Genomic DNA, 6,000 nt, shown 5'->3' on the forward strand with positions numbered 1-6,000 from the left:
TTGCTGTAGTGGTATTTTCGTTAAAAAGGTGTTCGCTATAAAGGAGTTTGACTGCATGTGTATGAAATAACCAGTTCTAATAGCATGTATGCTAATCATCAACAATGTCTTTGTTTGCAAGTCACTGTTTGTAAATAGCCTATCTCAGATGAGATTTTTTTTTATTACCAATGATTCATTATATAGTGTGCAAATTAAGTTGACAAATAAAGCTCTTTTCAGGCAAACTGAAATTTTATTGAATGCTCATAGTACACTACAGCATGACATATCCTCTGTTTTTCTTGGGAAATTTTTCGAACAAGTGTTTCTATCAATCTGTCATTGTGTCTGAAGTTGGTTGGTGAAAACTTCTGAGTGCACTCTTGAAGAGAGAAACCACAGGCTAGAAGACTACCTACATACAAGCAGTACAGTCCACATGTAGCAGATCCATATCCCTGAAGTCGTTTTGCATTGTAGTGAAAGGAAGATGTTGGGTGAATAAACTGGTAAATTTCTTTGCAAACTGGTCGTATGCCGTAGCTGTCGAAATAAGAAATGCTGTTGTTCTTAGAGATGTAACATAAGGTCCAGTGTTCTCCAGGAGAGGATCTAGGAGCTGTGTTTACAACATACAGCCCTGGTTCAGCTTTTTGACTTGCAATTTCATTGCATGCAAATGTTCCACGAAACAGTGGCCTTGTGCAGTGATTTCGAGCAAAGGCTGCATAAAATTCCCATTCCTCCATTTTTTTTCTATACGAATTTGACTCGTCTGTCTTTGTTGATTTCTAGCACACGAGGGGTTTCTGAAACAAAGAGACTGTAACAGCCTCTGTAAGATTTCCACCAAATGTTAGGGTGAGACGAACATTGGCTTGTACCACTGGACTCAGCGACTGCACTTCCACATCTGGAGTGAGATGGTAGTAGAGCATAAACGTTTCTTTCTCATATGCAGCCGGAGCTAGAGGTATGTCTTTCCGCTTCAGCTTGTGAAGCAAATTCATATATCCTTTAGAGTAGATCGATCGTTGAAAGTCAAAGTCATCTGTGTACTGTTGTCCACCAACATCAAGCACAGCTCTCTTAAGCTTGAAATTTTCAAGTTTAAATGGATTCCTTTGTCTGTTACCCTGTGTAGGCTTCACTTCTAACCATCAATACTGTCAGCTTTGAGGGAACTCGTTCACTGTAAAGGTCATCGAAAATCACTTGAGATTGATTTGGAGCAATTGTCCTGTACTTAATCTCTAATCCTCGAAGGAGGTATGATGCTGGAGTTGTCTGAAGTCTTCGTTCGATGCCGACGAGTACACTTGGAGAAACCTGCACACGTCGCAGGTACAACACAATTCGTGAAAACTCTATAGTGTGTTTTTCAGTCTCGCTGGCAGGTGCAAGAAGTCGAAAATCATCTGTGTTCTGACGAAGGACAACTCTTATGTCGACTCCATTGAGAAGAAACTTTTCCTGTTGACATATATCACTGAAGATAGGGGAATAAAGATCGCAGAGTGTCGAACCTTTGGTCCGTTTGTAGCGTGCAAAAATTCCTTTTGCCTCAACAGGAGCGGCAAAATTTTCAGATTCTCCCACTGGATCTGGTTCGTAGAGCATTGCAGAGAGGGTGTGAGTTTGAGTAACATTATTAGCATTTGTTATTATGTCCAAGTATGAACGATATGCATAATTTTCGAAGTTAGAAACCAGTGTCGAATTAAGGTAGACGTGGACATGATGAAAGAGCGAGGATGCAAATGCTTGCACAGGTATCACACTATCTGGTGTCACTGTACTGCCAACTGTACTTGATGCTGTATCTCCATTTTTCCGTACAATTTTGCATTGAATGTGTAGAAAACTAGACTGCAAGTCAAAGAATCCACCTCCGAGACCTGGAACATTATATTCGATTACACCACTTGCTGTAGGGGCAGAAACTGGAAAAAACTCCACATATTCTGACTTCTCCAAGGAAAAGTTTGTTGGAGGAAGAGAAAACAGTTCCAATTGGTTTGTGGTGCAGAGGCAGGAATTCTTATGTACTATTGCGATGCTAGACATTTTCTGTAGTAAAAAAATCGACCTTTCTTCGCTTCTTCAGGGATTTTACTGACCGACCCACCCTCTTACGTTTGCTTTTATTGTTGACAGATTGTTTTCTTTTCCTTCCTTTTCCTCTGAGCCTCTGAAGCAACTCGTCACGTGTTGAATGGATTGTACGACCAACTCCTTTCCTTAGAGCTTCTCTAAACGTTGATCCCTGCTTAACTTCTTCTGCTATGTGTCGTCCAGTGTCGAGGAGCTTTCGACCCACGTAGGGAGCTACCTTCTTCGTTAGTATAGGTATAAACTGCTGCACTAAATCAGAGAAATAACCAGATCCGACTTGATAAAGAGGAGCTGAATAATGTGGCAGTGGTTGATCACGTTTGCCCGTACCATAATGTGCTATGCAACAGGGTGCCTGTGTTATATACATTTTCGAAAATGCAGTGTCACTCCAACACGTCCTGAGCCGGCAATGAATGGAATGAAATCACCTATCTCGTTTGCCAGTTCGATTTGAATGGTGGTCAGTTCTTTTGCTATCACATATTTATAGTAAAGATTAGTGAAAGAATATGAAATCACTTCATTCCGACTCTGCACTCTGAAAGGGAGTAAACGGAGAAGAGGTGCCGTGATATCACCGACAGCTTCATTCTCGATGATGTCACTGTAAATAAATATATAATTTTGTGCTGGAAAAAGACAGACATCCCGCTGGGCTACAGCAAAACTTGAGAAGGTTGTCCTTTTTCCGAATCCAAGCATCAGAGCCAAATATGGATGAAATGTGACATAACCCTCGCTACGACCTTCCAGCTGACAAACTCCATTGTATGGATTATAAAACAAAACACGTGCACTTTCTGGTAGCCCTAGCTTTGTTCGGTATGCATGATTTATTGCATCAACTAGGTCCTTTCCCGACTCGTAATACCCTTCTGGAATTTCATATTTTGTTGTACGTGAGCGGTACGTGATTAAAGTAATTTTTTCTTCTGTATCCTCTTGATACTTCAATACTTTTACTGGTTGACCTTCATCCACTTCCGAACATCCAATAATCTTTTCAGGAAAACCAAGCTTGGCAGAGAGGGCTAGGCTCAACTCAAGTCCGGTATTGAGTGGCAGTTGTAGCTCATAATGTCCAGTGACACGTAGAATCCTTGCTTGGCTTTTTAAATGTTTCGTTAGGAATTGTCGAATTGGTAAGATAATGTTTTCTCCTGCGCGAAACTTAATTTGCTCTGTTGTGAGTGTAGGAGCAAAGAGACTAGTTTCAGATATAGCGTTAACAGTGTCCGTGACGTTCTTAATTGCAAACGGGACATTCACCTCTGTCAGGGCAACTTCCCACTTCCCATCTAAGTGCACGGGATGAGCAAGTTTAACTCTGAACTTACTCATCGTGTTATTAGGAAATACATCGGTAGAAGCGTTTGAGAGTAAATTGATGTAGAACTGGTCTGCCATTTTTTATTGTTCTGACTAATCTCCGTTTGCATGCACCGTTTTTATAAGACTGAGGCGCGTGCCCAGTCTTAGTTATTTACATAGTAGGTGTGCATGCAACCTAATTATAATAAGAAGCGCGTGTTGCGCGTGCGAGGGACTTGCTGGAGGCTGGCTTACGATATGGGGGCTGGTGCCCACGTGGTTAATTCCTCAGATGACACAGTGAGGTCGGTATCACTCTGACGTGGTTTACTCCAACACAGTACCTAATTATAATATTAAGAAAGGCATGTGGCAGGGATGGCTTACCAGATAGAGTCGTGAAAGTGGGCTGGTGCCCACGTGGTTAATTCCTCAGATGATACAGTGAGGTCGGTATCTGTGGGCTGGCGCTCACGTGGTTTAGCCCTAATTAACATTCGCAAGAGCGGGATGGGGCGGGGACGGGGGCGGTCTTGTTTGTTGATGCTAAATACGCTAGCTAGCGTATCTAGCAATTGTTTTGCTAGATAGGCACTGCTAGGTGAGCTACATTTCTAGACTACTATATTATATACATGGTTGTTGTTAACCTCACATCGTTTCTTATTGAAATATTGGCTGGGAAACGTGCTGTAGTACAATTCCCAGCGCTGCACTGCAGTGACGGTCTAGTTTCGGAATGCAAAACATAACGTTATTAAGAATCGAAATGCAGGGCACCTGCGAAACACTGTTAGGATACATCAGTATACTGGCACCTTACCAAACGTCGTGACGACAAACAATGATCAACGCCTGTAGCGCAATAAATACTCACAATCTCTGTTGCCTCCCATTGTTTCCAATGGGCACACGCAGCGTTTTAGGGCCCACCAACATGGCGGCCCGAATGCGTGCCTCTCTCCCACGAGCCCCTCTCCCATACGCGATCCAGCCTTTATACATAGAGATCAGTGGCGAAACCCGAGACCGCGGTACGTTTCATACATCGTCAGCACTGTCGCGGCTTTAGTGGGTTGCTAGCGAACGCTGAACATTCGTATGAGGCCTACAGTTCGGTGAAATTACGGTTAAATATCGAAATTTTGTTGACGTTGAGCTGAACACCGCTGTTCAGCGTCCAATTGCATGCACAGCCAAAACCTGCGTTTCGAATGCGTCTTTTTCGGTTTCGTTTTGTGCTTGTCAGCGATATATGATAGAATCATGGTCGCGTGCGATGACGGCGATAATCGAGGAGTGGGACGTGTTGATATTTCGACATAGTTTCTCCAACTCCGGCGCTCTGCGACCGTATGAAAGCACCAACTAGGGCGGCAGTAACGCTGCAGTCATTTGAAACTGCGCTAGCTGTTGTTACAGATGATAGCAAGACGCATATATAGCCTTAAGCCGGACCTTCACGGAGCGATTTTGCTCGCGACTCACGCGCGTCGCCGTCGGCGCGACAAAGTTTGAGGCCCGCGCGCAGATTTCCGCCGTGAAATGAAAGAGCGCTGAATACGAACATCGCGGAAACAATCACGCGTGATACAGCCATACAACATCGTCGAGGATCGCAGTTTTACTGCGCTATAATGCATGAGGCCGTTCCAAACTATGCATTACCGTAAGTAACGATGGTCCCACGCGTGATGTCACGCGTGAGAGCAGTGAAACCGTGCAGTTTCTCGCCTTCACGACAAATGCGGAAGGCATTGTCAGTGCAAGAAGAGATCACTTGCCACCATCATTTTCCTTCTGAGGTGCTCATCACTAAATCATCCCACACTCTGAACATGTCATTGCTCTTCACTTCCATTCTGTCTGTTTCACCAGCACTTTACAATGCCAACACAGGTGCTCACTGTTCATGAAAGATTTTTGAAATGAAAGTTTTTTCTTGCGGTTTTCAGCTTGCCTCATGAGAATAGCACACTGTTTCATTGTAAAAATAATTTTACTGTACATGTGCATATAAGCATGTATGCCCCATGCTAAGCCAAAACATTAATACATATTCCTCATTAGCACTTGGGACATTTTTCTAAGGATCAGCAGAAAACAACTGTGATGATGCTTGTTTTCGGGGCTTAATTAACTTAATTAACTCTTAGGAGCCGTTATCCTATGTGTGATATTCAATATTCGATTCGTATTCGAAAATTTCAATATTCGCACACCTCTAATTAAAAGTGAAGGTTTAGTACACATGCACGACACAATTGCTCTGCACCCCCGTTCTCATCAAACAAGTAGCTCATGGCAAGATTCGGAAGCACAATCGTGCCCTAAAGCTTGCGGCAAAATTGGAAGTAGTTGGCTCCTTCAGTAACCTAACTACTGTAGTTAACTACTTAAAATAGTAGTTTAACTAGTAGTTGCCACTACATTTCTGAACGTAGTTGATAACTACTTTTTAACTACAATCAGATAGTTTAACTAGTAGTTTAACTACATGTAGTTAACTACTGGCCATCACTGGACTTTAGCACTAATGCTCGTAGGTGTCTGTTGCCGTGTAAATGTTCGGACTACCGGCGATTTGCC

Source organism: Ornithodoros turicata, chromosome 4 (assembly GCF_037126465.1).
Source record: "Ornithodoros turicata isolate Travis chromosome 4, ASM3712646v1, whole genome shotgun sequence".
NCBI lineage: Eukaryota > Metazoa > Arthropoda > Arachnida > Ixodida > Argasidae > Ornithodoros > Ornithodoros turicata.